The sequence below is a fragment of the Mustela nivalis genome, assembly GCF_964662115.1.
Source record: "Mustela nivalis genome assembly, chromosome: 17".
NCBI classification, from domain to species: Eukaryota; Metazoa; Chordata; class Mammalia; order Carnivora; family Mustelidae; genus Mustela; species Mustela nivalis.
The window spans coordinates 32,567,769-32,584,753 of record NC_139036.1 but is presented as its reverse complement, the minus strand read 5'-3'; the positions used below and the strand labels follow the sequence as shown (position 1 = coordinate 32,584,753).

At 37.2% G+C, this 16,985-nt stretch overlaps 1 long non-coding RNA gene across 2 annotated transcripts in view; it reads left to right on the top strand.

Annotated features, from left to right (window-relative positions):
* LOC309851879 overlaps positions 1 to 16,661 on the top strand; it is a 78,789-nt gene extending 62,128 nt beyond the window's left edge. The window contains exons 2-5 of one of the 2 annotated variants that reach the window (XR_014304973.1): positions 11,202 to 11,287; positions 13,996 to 14,096; positions 14,706 to 14,805; positions 15,537 to 16,661. This is a non-coding gene — a long non-coding RNA (uncharacterized lncRNA). Of the gene's footprint in view, positions 1 to 11,201; positions 11,288 to 13,995; positions 14,097 to 14,705; positions 14,806 to 15,273 lie in introns of both variants that reach the window. The other variant, XR_014304974.1, reaches the window with a different exon arrangement.
* Positions 16,662 to 16,985: the final 324 nt, after the last annotated feature.

The window sequence follows — 16,985 nt, the reverse complement described above, 5'->3', positions numbered from 1 at the left end:
AAAAAGATGAAGCAAAAAAAAAAAAAAATCTGAAATTAAGGAGTCACAATAAAAATATTAGTGGTATATACTGAGTCTTTTTCAATCTAAGAGTACTGTGAGCAATTACGCAAATTATATTTATAATTGCTTATATGACAGAATGTAATAGAAATAATGATAAAGATAATATGATTATTTTTAAAAAACATTTTAAACACTTTACTCATTTGACAGGTAGCACAAGTAGGCAGAGCAGCAGGCAGAGGGAGAAGCAGACTCTCCACTGAGCAGGGAGCCCCATGTGGGGGCTCACTCCTAGGACTCTGGGATCATGACCTGAGTTGGGTCCCTCTGACCTCTCCCCTCTCACATTCTCTCTCTCTCAAATAAATAAATAAAATCTTAAAAAAAAAAATATCTGAAATGGTGTTCCCCTAATAATGATGGTTGTTTTTTGGTTGGAATATTTAAAGCGATATAGGAACTTTCTTCTTTGTACTGTTCTCCATGGTGAACGTGATTTATAGTGATCATATGATAACTTTCCAAGAAGTTAACCCATTTTCCTTCTATAAAACTAAAATAAACCAATTCTGAAACAAATGCATAAATAAAATTGTGTGGCTCGTACCCCATCTGTGACCCAAATGATTGCTGAGATTTCTGTAATTCTAAAACCTATCAGGCTGGTTCCAGCTATTGAGAAATGAGGAAACACAGGAGACATCTGTCCCTGTCCCTCAGGGGGCATTCCATTTACTCTGTCCCTGTGACTGAGGTTGTTCTCCTCCTCTCCTCTCCCCACCAGCTGCCTCTTTTTCTTCCTTCTGTGTGTTTAGGTTCTTCCACTGTCCTATGTGAATTGGAATTTAAATCCCACAACTACACTGTGGTACTAATGGATCGGAAGAGATCTTTCTTCCCTGCCTCCTTCTCCCTTGGAGGGAACCGTATTTATTGCTTTAATTAGAGCACGAAGCTGTAGGAGGAAATGCAAGTCTTCAGGCTTTCTCCTGACACCTTCAAATTGGGGAGGCAACTTGGAAACCCTCTGCTGCAAGAAGTGCCAGCTGGATAATTAGTACTCTGGCTAATAGTTTTTTTGTTTTCTGTTTTTTTTAATGTGGGAGGGGTGAGCACCAGTGGAAGCATCTTTAACAAACTTCAGTATTCTCAGCCAGGTTTCCAAAACTGTTGCTCGATGAAATATTTGGGAGATTAAAAAAAAAAAGTGACAGTGTATTAATGTTCTCTTTGTGTGGAGGGAGGAGCAAGGTAACGACATTCATCTAACCTAGAGTAAACATCATTGAACTGCTGAGCTGGCTTTCTGTCTGTGTTGAAAGAAGAGAATGATTCCCCACAATTATTCCTCCAGAGAGCTAAATTTGCCAAATGATTAAGGCAAAAGACAAAGGTATTTTGGGAATTCAGTGAAGTCTGATTAAGTCGTAAGTTTTTAAGGTCAGTAACCTGCAATATGTCCAAGGGTGATTTCCAAAACTGTTAATGACTGGGGAGGTATGACCCAGACCAATTAGAATAGAGGGTAGGCATTATGCCATTCTGGTACATGATGCCTCAGTATTAGAGTTGGTTGAGTCTCTTATTTGTATAGGATATACTTCCGCTTTATCTGGAAGGAGGGATAGAAATCTCTTTTGGGGAGACAAACCATGAGAGACTGTGGACTCTGAGAGACAAACTGAGGGTTTTGGAGGGTGGGGGTGGGGTGAGCCTGATGGTGGGTATTGTGGAGGGCATGTATTGCCTGGAACACTGGGTGTGGTTCATAAACAATGAATTTTGAAACATTGAAATAAAATAATTAAAAAAAAGAAATCTCTTTTGGACAGTAGAAAAAGAAATTAAGTATAGGCAAATCTAATGACTTTTCAACAATTCTAAACATGGCCATCCTACATTTATTTATTCACTCAGTAGCCATAACTCTGTGCCAAATATTGGGGCTACAGCAATAAACAACAAAGACGATAGCCCCTGCTCTCAGAATTTTACTTTCTAAAGCCATGCTCAGCAAACATGTTTTAGTAAAGGGCCAGATAATAAATATTTTCAGCTTTGCAAGCTGTGTGGTAAACTCTTCAGTTCCATTATAGCATGCCATGGACAGTCTAGTACATAGGCAAATGAGTGTGGCTATATTCCAGTGCAGCTTTATTTATCGACCCTGGATGCTGAATGTCATATAATTTTTACATGTTACAAAATAGTCCTTTTGTTTTTATTTCTTTCTGACTATTTGAAAATGTAAAAACTATTAGGAGTAGATTGTACCAAAACAGGTGGCTGGCCAGATTTGTCCCGTGGGCTGTAGCTTGTAGGTCCCTGATCTGGAGGTTTAGTAGTGGAGGAGATCAATTACTGGGGTCAGTTGGCTGATGTTGAAAATGAAGTGCCAAAATAAAACTGGCATAGATAGTTGTTTGCCCAAGGATGTATGAATTATAGAATCTTTTAGAAGAAACCTCAGAGACCTTTTCAGTCTTGGATAACCTTCATAGTCTGTTTGCTTCCCCACCAGGGCATTTACAACCAGCTGGCATAGCCCCTATTTGAACACTTTCTAGCAGGACATTGGCAACTTCTTAAGTCAGCCTATTTTATTCCAGAGGCATTTTCATTAACCATAGATGTGCAAATGCAAATGTGCATATGTAAATAATAGGACTCTGCATCTCAGTAAAACTCAACTATATCCTTACTCTGCCCTCTTTGGCAGGCTTCAGGAATAAATAATAAGCAACTTTTCTATAGGACATAATTTGCAATCCCTACACTTGTGAGTCTTTAGCTCTTTTATATTGGTTATATTATTAGCCTATTTTTGGTCCCAGAGTTTGGTTCTTCTAATTGGAAGGTTGAAAAGACATGGTTGTAGGTTTCTACTCTTTTTGATTCATTCATATATTCAGTATTAGCTCATTTACTTCCAGCATGGAGAAAATTAAAAAGAAGGGTAGAGAGAAGAAAATTAGATTGTTCCCTTTTAAAGTGGTGATTCAAACATACTTGTGTAGTAATAACAATATGTGCCATGTGTCCTATTAAAATTAATCTGCTTATGTGATAAGGCTTTTGGAACATGGGGCATAGCTTAATTTTGCCTTGAGAAAACAGTGCTAATCCCAAAGGAGCATTATCTTCTTTGCAAAATAAATACTGTCAGAGCTAGCATTCTAACCTTTCCTGTGTTTTATTTTCTTTATTTAAATATAAGGCAGCTGGTTGAAATCAGCTTAAAAACAAGTTGCAGAATACCTGGGTGGCTCAGTCGGTTAGGTGTCTGACTCTTGATTTTGACTTAGATCATGATCTTAGGGTCATGGAATCGAGCCCCATGTTGGGCTCCATGCTTAGCACCAAGTCTGCTTGTCCCTGTTCCTCTGCTCCTCCCACTGTTCCTACTTTCTCTCTCTCTCAAATAAATAAATAGCCCCACCCTCCAAAAAAACCCGGAAGTTATATTCAAATAGACCAAATATGAGCGTGTGTGTGTGTGTGTTTGTGTAATTGCACCTATAAACTATATCATAACTGCTGGGCATCGTATTAAACTGTATAATGAATAGAAGAGATTTTAGAGTAAGGCAGACTATATCAAAGAACAGCTTTATCATATAATACTTGGACAACTTTGGGCACATTCTCAGAGCATCTTTAAATCTTAATTTATTCATTTGTAAAATGAGATTAATAAAACATACTTTATAGCATCAAATGCAAAATGTTAAACTGTTTAACAGAATGCCTGGTACTCAAATATTATTATTCTCTTATTACTTTCAGCTTCCACTAAATTGCTTCTGAGGCTAATAATGGGCAAATTGGGAGTGAGAGATAAAAGAAAAAGTTAGATGCTGGAATATCTAATAGAAGAAAATTTCAAACTAGAGATACAAATACATTATCCAAGCAATTTTCTCTTTGGTTTCTTTATATTAAAACTTTTCCCTAGAGTAATTAAAATCTGATCACAATATGATTAAGTAGTTAGCTTAAAAAGAAAATTTGTTTTTCATTTGGAGGTGATTACAAGAAAGCAGGCTGGTGTAGTACTCATTTAAAGTGTAAATGTTGGGTGAAGCATGTGAAATTATCTCAAAGTCCAATAAACAAATCTTGTATTCCTGGAGGTTGGGGGTGTTAAGAACTTTGACTTTGGGCACCAAGGTATTTGGCTAATAGCTGACATTTTTGTAGCACTTTGCTCTGTATTTTTAGACTATGTACTTTATGTGTATCAACTTCTTTAATCCTCACAACAAAGTACCAGGCACTGTTATTATCTTCATGTACAGATGGTAAAACTGAGGTAGGTGGGGCCCACAGTGAATTATTGACAGAGCCAGGATCCAGATCTAGGCTGGCTGGCTGTGGTTTACATTGCCCCTTTTGGTTTCTTGAATGTACTTTCCCTCTCTCTACTGCTTTTCATCCTTTATCCCTATTTCATTGGGGAAAAAAGTGAGCAGTACTTTAAACATGATGAACAGGGGTCCTGAACCCATAAGCCTATAAAGCTTAGCAGAGGACATAAACAAGTAGTGCAGGCCATTTAAGGAGGTCCATAGATAGGATGCTGTATATAGGGAGCAGCCAATATTCAGCCCCAGTTAAGTTTTGTTCAGCATTTAGCAAGTACTTGCAGTGCCATCTCCTAGATACAGGGACCACCATGGTTAAAAAAAAAATCCCCCCCAAACCCATGTCTTGGGTTGAATAGAGTACCCCCCAAAATTCATGTTCACCCAGAACCTCAGAAGGTGAACTTATTTAGATATAGGGTCTTTGCAGATATAATTAAGGTAAGAATTGAGATGTGACCATACAAGGTAAGGGTCAGCCCTAAATCTAACGGGAGTGTCCATAGAAGAAAGAGACACAGAGGAAAGAGGGCATAGTGAAGGTGGAGGCTGAGATTGAGTTGATGTGTCTATAAGTCAAGGAACAAGGAAGATTGCTGGCAACCACTATCGAACAGATTTTTCCCTCAGAACCTTCACAGAGAAGCAACCTGCTGACACCTTGATTTCAGACTTCTGGTCTCCAGACATATGAGAGGAAAAGATTCAGGTTTTGTTTGTTTCTTTGTTTGTTTGTTTTAAGCATTCTTTTTTTCTTTTTTAATTTAAAGATTTTATTTATTCATTTGACAGATAGAGATGACAAGTAGGCAGAGAGGCAGGCAGAGAGAGAAGGGGAAGCAGGCTCCCTCCTGAGCAGAGAGCCTGATACTGGCTGGATCCCAGACCCTGAGACCATGACCTGAGATCTGTTGAGCAGAGAGCCAGACTTGGGGCTCGATCCCAGGACCCCGGGACCATGACAGGAGCCAAAGGCAGAGGCTCTAACTCACTGAGATACCCAGGAGCTCTAAAGATTCAGTTTTAACAACCAAATTAGTGGTGATTTGTTACAGCAGTCCTAGGAAACTGATACACCCTGCCCTCGTACTACTTGCATTTTAGTAGGGGAGAGATAAAATAAATGACTATATAATATAATACAGTCCTGGAATTATAAAAAGTGCTGAAGGGCTGAACATTTCCCACTGACCCTAGCCAGATCTTTGCTCCACCTGTTTTAGCAATTTTCTTTTTTTTTTTTTTTTTAAGATTTTATTTATTTATTTGACAGAGAGAGAGAGAGAGATCACAAGTAGGCAGAGAGGCAGGCAGAGAGAGAGGCTGGGAGCAGGCTCCCTGCTGGGCAGAGAGCCGGATGTGGGGCTCGATCCCAGGACCCTGGGATCATGACCTGAGCCGAAGGCAGAGGCTTTAACCCACTGAGCCACCCAGGTGCCCCCTGTTTTAGCAATTTTCCTTGCTAAACCCAAACTGACCCGCGAAGACTGCTAAATTGCAACCCTAGTCTTGCGATCCCTGCATTTTGTCACAGTACTAAAACAATCTCAGTTTCAACAGTGAAAAATTTTTGGAACAAAAATGAACATTCATAACTCTCCCTGATCTCTCTATAACCCCCTTAAGCACCTTGTTTTCTGGAGAACAGTCTTCCTAAATTGTTCTCATGTTGAAGATTTTAATAAAGCCTTGAGCTAACAGCTTCAGTTAACTTTCTCCTTCCGCATATTAAAATGGAAGAGACCTTAGAAATCTACTTACTCTACCCTTCATTGTAGAGCAGTGGTGGTGTCATTGGAATGGATAATGACCAGTTGACAATAAAATCACTAGTCTTGTTCTATCACATAAAAACTGTGTGAACTTAAGTGAGTCACTCCACCAGTCTGACCCTTAGTTTCCTCATCTGTGAAATGGGGAAGAAGTGGTATCAGTGGAATAAGATTAACCCTTTCCAGTTTTAATCTTTTATGCCGTTGTGGATACAGTGGTATAAGAACAAGAGAGAAACTGTTGGTTGTCCTGTGGTTTAAAAATATTTAAAACTAAAGTCAAGATTAATTTAGCATTCTACTATTACCCAAAACATTAAAGGTTATTCTGTAACAAATTTTATAAATCATCAAATGTCTTATTTTGTAGCATGGCTAGTATGTTACTTTCTTCAGCCATATGACAGAGAAGTTATTTATTCACAAGGTTATATTCATGCCCACTTTCCATTACCTACTTTGGCCTCTTCTGTGAAATCTTGTTTCACTTCTCCTTTCCAGGGCAATCTCTCTCTCTTTTTCCTTTTAACATTTTATTTATTTATTTGAGAGAGCGAGAGGTGAGAGATAGCAAGAGAGAAAGAGAGCAGAAGCAAGGGGAGAGGGAGAGGCAGGCTCCCTCTTGAGTAGGCAGTCCAATATCATACTCCGTCCCAGGACCCTGGGACTATGACATGAACTGAAGGCAGAACCTTAACTCACTGAGCCACCCAGGCGCCCCAGTCTCCCTCTTCTGAAAACCTTTACTGTTGACACCACTAAAGGGTCCCTGTGCATGACACTTAGATATTTCAACTAGATCATGGTTTTCTGAATAGTGGGAATCTAGTGATTTCCCATTCCACATCTACACTTTTTCAAGAGAAGCCAGAGATCTGTATTTATATGTAAAATTTTATTTTGGAATGTTGTCAGTTAAGTCAAGCATTTTCAAAATACCACATGGCCATGTAACATCAGTAAGAGAATTATCTCATTGGCGAAGAGAGTTTGAGTCTTGAGAAAGAAAAAATCAAGGAAAATTTGAAGATTATATTTTGAGAAGTGAGAAAGAAATTTCTGGAACCAGTGTCCACTAGCAAACATACAAGTCTGGAACTAAACGAAGAAGTAGATAACTCTTTAATAGTTAACAGAACTTTTGTTTAGAGTCTATTTGCCAGATATTAATCCTCCCATCAAAAACTGATAGTCTCATTCAGGAGTAAGTTATAATACCTATATATTACTACTCTAAATGATGTTTCCCAAATCCTAAATAAACTGTGAAAAAAACAGTACATTATGATTAAGTTGATTAAATGCATGCACTTTATCCCTGAGTTGCAGGATTGGCTCAGTGTCAGAAAATCTATTCCCATACTTTACTACAGAAGCTGATTTTTAAAATAAAATTTGGTATTAATTCTTGTCAAAACTTTTAGTAAAATAAATAGAAACCTCCTATACAGGATAATGTCTCACGGTAAGAAACAAACTTTTTATTTAATGGCTTAATGCTATAAGAATTCTCATTAAAGTTAGGAATAACACAGAAATTCCTATATTCCCCACTATTATTCAAATTAAAATTATAATACCCATAAACATAAATGTTTAAAAAGTATGCAAGAAACATGAAGAAGACCATTTAACTGAAGAACATAAAATATCTGAATAAGGAAGACATATATTGTTTTGAATAGGAAGCCTAAACATTGCAAAGGTGCTGAATATTCCTAAATTAACATACATATTCAACAATTACAATCAAAATGCTAAGACTTATATTTCTATTTTGCATATTTTGCTTATTTTGACTTATATTTCTGTTTTGCATGGGAGGAAAAGCTTGACAAAAGATGGTAAGATTTTACTGGAAAGAATGCATGCATTAAATAGGCAAGGACTTAAATTTTTTTTTCCATATTGAGGTAATTTTAAACTTACAGATGAGTTGCAAAAATAATTGAGTTCCCATATATTCTTCACCTAGTTTCCTCTTATGTTAACAACTTACATAGACATAGGACCATTACCAAAACTAAGAAATTACTCTTGCTTTAGTACTATTAACTAAACTTTCAGAATGTATTCAGATTACAGCAGTTTTTCCCACTCTTGTCCTTTTGCTTTTCAAGATCCCACACTGCATTTAGTTGTCCTCTCCTCTCAGGCGTCTGAGGTCCTAAGTCTTTACTGATCCTTTGTGACCCTTGATACTGTTTTAGAGTACGGGTCAGTTATTTTCTAGAATTTCCCCCAATTTGGGCTGGTCTGCCATTTTCCCCTTGATTAGATTGAGGTTGTGCATTCCTGGGAAGAATGCCTCAGAGTTTACTTGCCCTTTTCTATATATCATATTGGACATATGTGATATTAACATGTATTATTGGCAATGTTAATTTTGATCACTTGTTTAGGTGCTATCTGCCAAGATTGTCTACTGTAAATTTACTGTTGCCCCCTTGTAATTACTAAATATTTTGGAAAGAGATACTTAGAGACTGTGTAGATATCCTATTTACTTTATTTTATTTATTTTATTATTTATTTTATTTTATTGTTTTTTCAGTGTTCCAAGATTTATGGTTTATGCACCACACTTAGTGCTCCATGCAATATGTGCCCTCCTTAATACCCACCACCAGGCTTACCCATCCCCCGACCTCCCTCCCCTCCAAAACCCTCAGTTTATTTCTCAGAGTCCACAGTCCTATTTTTGCTTAAATTTGTGCTTACTAGTTTTAGCATTCATTCATGGATCTAGGCAAAACATGTTGAAATGGAATATTTTTACCATCAAGACTTACCCAGTAGATGAAGTCCCAATGGTTTATTTTTGCTTTGGTTTCTTTTGCCTCAGGATACATATCTAATAAGAAGTTGTTACATCCAGTGTCAAAGAGGCTACTGCCTTTGTTCTCAGAAACCATTTTGATGATTTCTGTCTCATGTTTTAGGTCTTTCATCCACTTGGAATTTATTTTTGTGTATGGTGTGAATAAGAGATCCCGTTTCCTTCTTTTGCATGTTGCTGTTCAGTTTTCCCACACCGTTTGTTGAAGAGACTTTTTTCCATTAGATGTTAGTACCTGTTTTCTGAAGATTAGTTGACAAGATTAGTGGATAAGAAGTGAGAACCTATTTATTACAAGATTCAAATGCATATGCAGATATAGACATAATAAACAGTAGGGGGAATGGGTTATTCAATAAATTATGTGGGGATAATTGGCTAACCATTTGAAGGAAAATAAAATCAGATCTCTATAGATGCATAAATATATATTCCAAATATATAAATATACAGAATAGTTGTATAATCTTAGAAGGGGAGATTCTTCTAAGAATCTAATTCTTCTAAGAATCATACTTAGATTCTACTCAGCATGATTCAAAATGAGAAACTTTAAATGGAAAAACATGGACAGATTTGACTGCATGAAAGTTTAGAACTTTTATCCAGTGAAAGGTATTATAAACAATTTTTTTTTATTTTTTATTTTTAAAAAAAAATTATTTATTTATTTGATAGAGAAATCACAAGTAGGCAGAGAAGCAGGCAGAGGGGGAGAGGGAAGCAGGCTCCCCACTGAGCAGAAAGCCCAATGCGAGGCTCGATCCCAGGACCCTGAAAATCATGACCTGAGCTGAAGGCAGAGTCTTAACTCACTGAGCCACCCAGGTGCCCCAACAATTTTTTTTTTTTTTTTTTAAAGCAGTAGACTGGGGCACTTAGGTGGGACAATCAGTTGAGCTTCCAACTCTTGATTTTGGCTTAGATCATGATCTCAGGGTCATGAGATCGACCCCTGTGTTGGGCTCCACAGTCAATGCAGAGTATGCTTGAGACTCTCTCTCCTTTTCCTTCTGTCCCCCTCCTGCCCCCGCTCTCTCTCCGAGACTCTATCCAAAAAAAAACCCCCCAAAACAAAAAACAAAAACCCAAAACAGACTGGGGACTCTTTGTGTTTTGAGAGCTCTTAAAAATCAATGTAAAATAAGAAGCCACAAAAAATAGGCAAAAAACATAATCAGGCCATTATAAGATAAATGTAAAAGTAGAGTGGACATGGGAAAAGAGTAAAAAATATCAGTGATTAGAGAAGAAATTTTTATAAACATATAATGTATTATTAGCCCCAGGGGTACAGGTCTGTGAATTGCCAGGTTTACACACTTCACAGCACTCACCATTAGCACATACCTTCCCCAATGTCCATAACCCACCACCCTCTCCCTCCCCCCTCCCACAGCAGTCCTCAGTTTGTTTTGTGAGATTAAGAGTCTCTTATGGTTTGTCTCCCTCCTGATCCCATCTGTTTCATTTATTCTTTTCCTGCCCCTGGTCCCTCACACTGCATCTCCACTTCCTCATATCAGGGAGATCATATGATAGTTGTCTTTCTCTGATTGACTTATTTCGCTCAACCTAATACCCTCTAGTTCCATCCATGTTGTCACAAATGGCAAGATTTCATTAGAGAAGAAGAAATTTTTAACATCTACTTATTTTTATTAGATTTATTATTATTTACAAAGGAATTTTTATAGCAATTATAATGTTCTGTGTTAGTGTGTGAGGAAATAAATACTCTTGGTCACAGTGCATTTCATTGCACTTTAGAGGACAACTTGCCAGTTATGTATCAAAATTGTACATAAGCTTCTGATTGCTTCTGATAAGCATTCCCACTTCTAGGAACATTAATTAGCAGGAAAGTTAAGATACACAAAAGATAGACACACAACAATTTCATTGCAGTAGTATCTGATAGAAACAAAATGCAACCTACAGCAACATGGTTAAATCAATTGTATCCATACAAAGGCTTGTATAACTACATAGTTATTAAAAAGAATATGTATATTCTATGTGTTCTGACAAGGAACCAGATGAGTTTTAATTGATGTAAAAGTCAAATCAGAAAGGGAAAGAATACACCAAGAACTCATGAAGAAATGTCATTTCTTCAGTGATCATAAAACTAAAAATAAAACAATGAGAATACAATATGTATAATAAGTTGAGACCCCTTTTCTAAACGATTCTGTCCCTGTTATTTTTATCTTACAGAAGTAATAAAGATGTAACCAAATTTATGTACAGGGGTTTTCCTGAAAATGTCATCAAAAAGGAAATGTCCAACATTTGGGGAACTTGTAAGTAAAATAGGAAAATGTCAGTGTAATATGAATGAAAAACACAAAATAGGTACATATATGTGTAGCATGATCCCAACTTTGTAAAAATGTTTAGAAAATAAAGTGACAGAAATTACTGGATGCTTTAAAAAGTTTATTTCCTTTAGATGAGGAATTCCATACCTGGGAATCTGTACTTTCCTATCCAAAATTAGACAAGTTTCATGTACCAAGATTTCTGCTACAGGGTTATTCATGATAGCCAAAACATTGGAAACTAACCAAATGACCAGAAATTTAGGAATTGTTAAGCTATAATGTGACATATTCAGATGATGGATTATTTTTTGGATATTAAAAATAATGTTGGGGGGGCACCTGGGTGGCTCAGTGGGTTAAGTCTCTGCCTTTGGCCTAGGTCATGATCTCAGGGTCCTGGGATCAAGCCCCATATTGGGCTTTCTGCTCGGTGGGGAGCCTGCTTCCCTTTCTCTCTCTCTGCCTGTCTCTCTGCCTACTTGTGATATCTGTCAAATAAATAAATAAAATCTTAAAAAAATATTGGTAAATAACTTTTTAAAAACAGTTATTTATTAGAAAGAAAAAAAAAAGTTATTTATTAGAGAGAGTATGCACAAGTGGGAGGGACAGAGGGAGAGGGAGAGAGAATCTGAAGCAGACTCCAGGCTGAGCATAGAGCCCAACACTGGGCTCCATCTCAGGGTTCTGAGATCACAGCTGAGCAGAAACCAAGAGCCAGCCACTTAACCCATTATAACACCCAGGCACCCCGTTGGAAAAGAATTTTAAGTGACATGCAAAAATACAGTGTCATATGAAGTTACAAAGCAGGAATCAAAAAGGAAGGTACCTGGTCTTAAATGTAAAAATATATGCATTGAAGAAATTTAGGAAAGAAATGTAAGGAAATGTAGTAGTTATTGCTCTTCATGGTGGGGTTATGGGAAATCTTGATATTTTTCTTCACAATTTTTTTCCTGTTAGTGTGTGTCAATATTAATAGCAGAAATCCTTGTTTTAAAAAAACAGAAAAAAAAACCAATAGAAGTAAAGTATTTTCAGATGTGTATTTTATTGAGTATTATCAGTAGCCTCCAAAACAATGAGACAGCAAAAATTGACCTTTAAACTTAGAACAACCCATAGATCTCAGAGAAAGTGAAGGCCAGACCTTTAACTGTTATTTTACTTTAGCCAGGGGAGGACTAGTACAGAAGGATAATTGATACCTTTGAGGTTTGCACTGTGATGTTTTGTAAGAAAAAATTGTGGTAATGATCTTTTTGAGTCAGTAAGACACAGCCTTCTGGGTGTGAATAAAAACCTGAGAGAAATGTATGTTAGGAAGTCAGAGAATGAAGAAATAGCCTACATTTCGATGAGGATAGGCACAAGGGTTTTGTTTATGTGTGTGTTTGTTAATTTCAAGTCTGATAAAAAGAAGTTTATAAAATGGCTATAGAAGGGGGTGATTTCTTTTCAAAAAAGAGATGATTCTAGAATTCCTTAATAGCAAGCATTATTGGTACATATAAATATTCACTTATTAATCATTAAGACTGACAAGAAGAACTTAATTGAAGCAGGAACGATTAGGCTGTGAAGAATCATTGCCAAATTGCAGACCCTCGGAGGTGAAGACAAATCATTGTTGCAGTCAGCAGGATTAGATATGTAAACACTTGTTTAAACATTTTTTTTTTTTTTTTTTTTTTTTTTGGAATTCAGCTACACGGACTCTCCAAAGTATTCGGTCTGTGAATATTTTGATCAACAAAATAAAATAAAATAAAATAAATAAAAATAAAATAAGACCAGTGAGCAGAAGCTACAAAGAGACAGTATTTAAAAAAAAAAAAAAAGGCATTTCAGTTCAGTGTAAAGGTAACTTTTTCTGGCCATTAAAAATATTTTTAGTCGGGGGGGTGCCTGGGTGGCTCAGTGGGTTAAGACACTGCCTTCGGCTTGGGTCATGATCTCAGGGTCTTGGAATTGAACCCCACATTGGGTTCTCTGCTTAGCGGGGAGCCTGCTTCCCTCTCTGTCTGCCTGCCTATCTCTCTCTGTCAAATAAATAAATAAAATCTTAAAATATATATATATATATATATATATTTTTTTTTTTTTTCCAGTGGATTTAGTACATTCTGTACTAATGACTCAAGTCACTATGTGACCCCAGATCAGAGATCACTCCATTACCGTTGGGTGGATGAACTACAACACCATGTAGCATTTGGTCACCTCATCATCCCATGTGTTTTCTCTTTATATATTTCCAGTCTAGCTAATGGTATCATCGTACGCTACCCATTTGCCTAAATTAGTAATCTGGGGTCATCTTAGTCTTAATCCACCTTCTTGTACTAAAATGGATATAGGTGGAAGCTTTAAATAAACTCATGTAATATTCTGTCATATCACTTAGTATACTCTCCCACTGCCATGTTCTTCAGGCTCTTGTCATCTTCCACTGGCCTGTTACAATAGCCTTCTTACTACCCTTCCATGCTATTATACTTGCTCACCCTACCCTATAGATAGAGTGGTATTCCAGGTATATAGTTCAGAGCCTCATACTTTATAGGTGCTCAGTAAGTATTTGGTGGGTGAGTAAATGGATAAGTACATTGAATGAATAACAAAATGCAAATCATATTATGCCTTTCCATGCTTAAATTTTGCCCTCTCCTCTTTATGTACAGGTTATAGCTCAGATTTTTTAACTCGTTCTGGCTCATCTGAATCTTTCAGAATTCAACCCTTGCTACATACAGATTCTGGTACACAGCAAATCTCAAATGTTGTAAGTACAACATTGAGTTAAAACAGTAGTTCAACTTTATACATCAGAATCAGCTAGAGGGCTTATTAAAACCAGATTCATGATTTCCACTTCCAGAGTTAACTCAGTAGGTCTGGAGTTAAGCCAGAGACTTTGCATTTCTGTCCATTTCCCAGATGATGCTGAGTCCACTGGTTTAGAAAACTTCTAGATGATCTAAAAAATCCTTAGCAGTGATTTCAATGACATTGAGTATTATAGACATCCCCGAGGCATTTGTTTGTAACTCAATAATTTTATCTAAAAGGATAATATTTGGAGTGATGATTTTGTTTCCAAGCAGACCAGAGGAGTTAGAACATTATAGAAGGAAATACAGTATTTTAGGGAACACATTTTTATACTTTAGATCTCAGTAAGAAAATAATACCCATCTCTGTTCCCATATAGTTACCAAGTTCTGTTGGTTAAGAGTATGAACTTTGTGCTTATAAAGGCCTGTGTTGAGTTACAGCCTTGCCATTTTACTAGCTGTGAAATTTTGTAACTCTTTTAACCTTGCTAACCCATGGTATCTTCATCCTTGGAATAAAGATGGCAATAGGATCTGTCTTAACAGATTTCTTTCAGTTTCAGGGTATTAAATAGGATAATGTATGTAATATACATACCTGGATGCCTGAAACATAAGTGAAATACAATACAAGAAATACAAAGAAAAGTTTACCAGGTAAGAATCTTGGTTGAGAGTATCAGTTGGCAAGACCTGTAATTTATCTATTCATTCAGTATCTTGTTAGAGTTCTACACTTGACAAAAAATAAATCAAGTCAATTCAGGTCCCAACCAACCTCCTTTTCTTCAATGTGCACCTGCTTTTTAGAGACTTGTGTGGCCTTGGGATGATATTTAGGGATATCTCATTAGTTAGGTTATCAACTGTCTCCACTGGTATCTACCAAGAAGGATAAAGTTGTGATTGCCCTTCAGTCATAAATCCAGGTAGGTCACTGCTATGTCATCCCAAAACACAAGACCACTTTAAATTCTACTTAATGTCATCTGTCTCTTTGTCACCCTTTGGGATATAGGATTATTCTGTACCAATTTCCTTAATTATAAAACAGGGGTACTATTTTATACCTCAAAGAACTAATTTATAAATAAGCATTAAAAGTACTTTATGTTTTTACTGGAGGATCTAGAGAGCTGAAAGGAGAATCACTCTCAACCTTACTATGAAGAAAAACCAGGCAGATCAATTCATGACACTTCTTGACACTGTAGAACACTGAAGCTGCAGGACAACTAACTGACCCAAAAATGTAAGAAAAGACATGTGTCAGCAGTGACAGAACTATGCTAGCACTGGTTGACCTAGGGAAGATATAACCAGACACCAAGGAGAGATTGTGAAGTTCCTGTAGAGCTACAGAAACTGAAATTGTGCATTTCCTTCAGGGTTTTTTTTCTCCATGAGCTCCACTGGGTGTTCACAGGAAAGATTGGAGGGAGTCCCATGAACGTGTTCATTGAGGTACTGACATGGGGGAAGGGAAGAGCAGCAGTGAAGGAGGATCGTAACACTCAACCGAGACCCTGCTCTCTCAAACAGAGCAAAAGCCCAACTTTGTGGGAGAAAGGACAACATATGTCATTGCGTTTAAGGCATTGGTGAAAATCTACTGCAGCTGAGGGAAGAGACAGAAAGAAAAACTTCTGCACTGAAAGGAAAGCAGGCATAGTATGGGGTCCAGGCTGTAACTGGAGAAGGAAGACGTGGTCACATCTCAGAGACCCTGGGATATAGTGCCTTTCGAAAGACGGAGGCTTAATCAGAAAAAGAGAATACTCTTCTCCCACCACTACCAGGTTAACAAGTGTTCAGTAACAAGTAATAAGGAAGTACTGCTGGAGAAGAATAGAGGAAAAACCCGAGAGTGGAGTTCTCTGAGACATGGTGCAAAAAGAAGACCACAAACTGATGGTAGAGCAGATATTGAGATAAACCCTTTTACATCCTAGCCCATACCCTAAATACTGATATATCAGTAGAGGAATTTGAAGCCCTGAAGCCTGTGGTCTGATGAGAGTGAACATAACAACATCAGACTCAGCAGTTCTGATTGCAGCACTCCAGAGTTAATGACATACATCAAACGCCAAAGCCAAGAAGCTCAGAAACCCACGCAGGATAAGTACCAAACACACACACCCCTAGTCATTCATATATTCAATCCGCTGAACATGAAGAAAAAGAGAAAATCTTGAAAACAGCCAAAGGAAAAACACATATGCAGATGAAAAAAATAAGAACTGTAACAGACAACTTGTCAGAACCATGACTTCAAACAGTAGTAAAGACTTAACCAGACAAACAAAAACTGGGAAAATTCATTGCCAGCAGACTGACACTACAAAAAAAGCTAAGGAAGCGGTTCTGCAGGCAGAAGAAATTAGGATATGAGACGGAAACCTGGATTATTACAAAGAAGAGAAGAGCCTTGAAAATAGAAAAAAAAAAGATAAAATGAGATTGATTTCACTTATTTGTGGAGCATAACAAATATCATGGAGGACAAGGGGTGTTAGGAGAAGGGAGTTGGGGTAAATTGGAAAGGGAGGTGAATCATGAGAGACTGTGGACTCTGAAAAACAATCTGAGGGGTTTGAAGTGGCGAGGGGGTGGGAGGCTGGGGTACCAGGTGGTGGGTATTATAGAGGGCACGGATTGCATGGAGCATTGGGTGTGGTGAAAAAATAATGAATACTGTTTTTCTGAAAATAAATCAATTAAAAAAAATGAGATTGATTTCTTTTTGTTTTAATTGTTCTTAAAGTTAACTAGTTTAAGCTAAAAATAGAAGCAATGTATTATATGTATTTACAGTTGATGTAAAGTTAAATTAT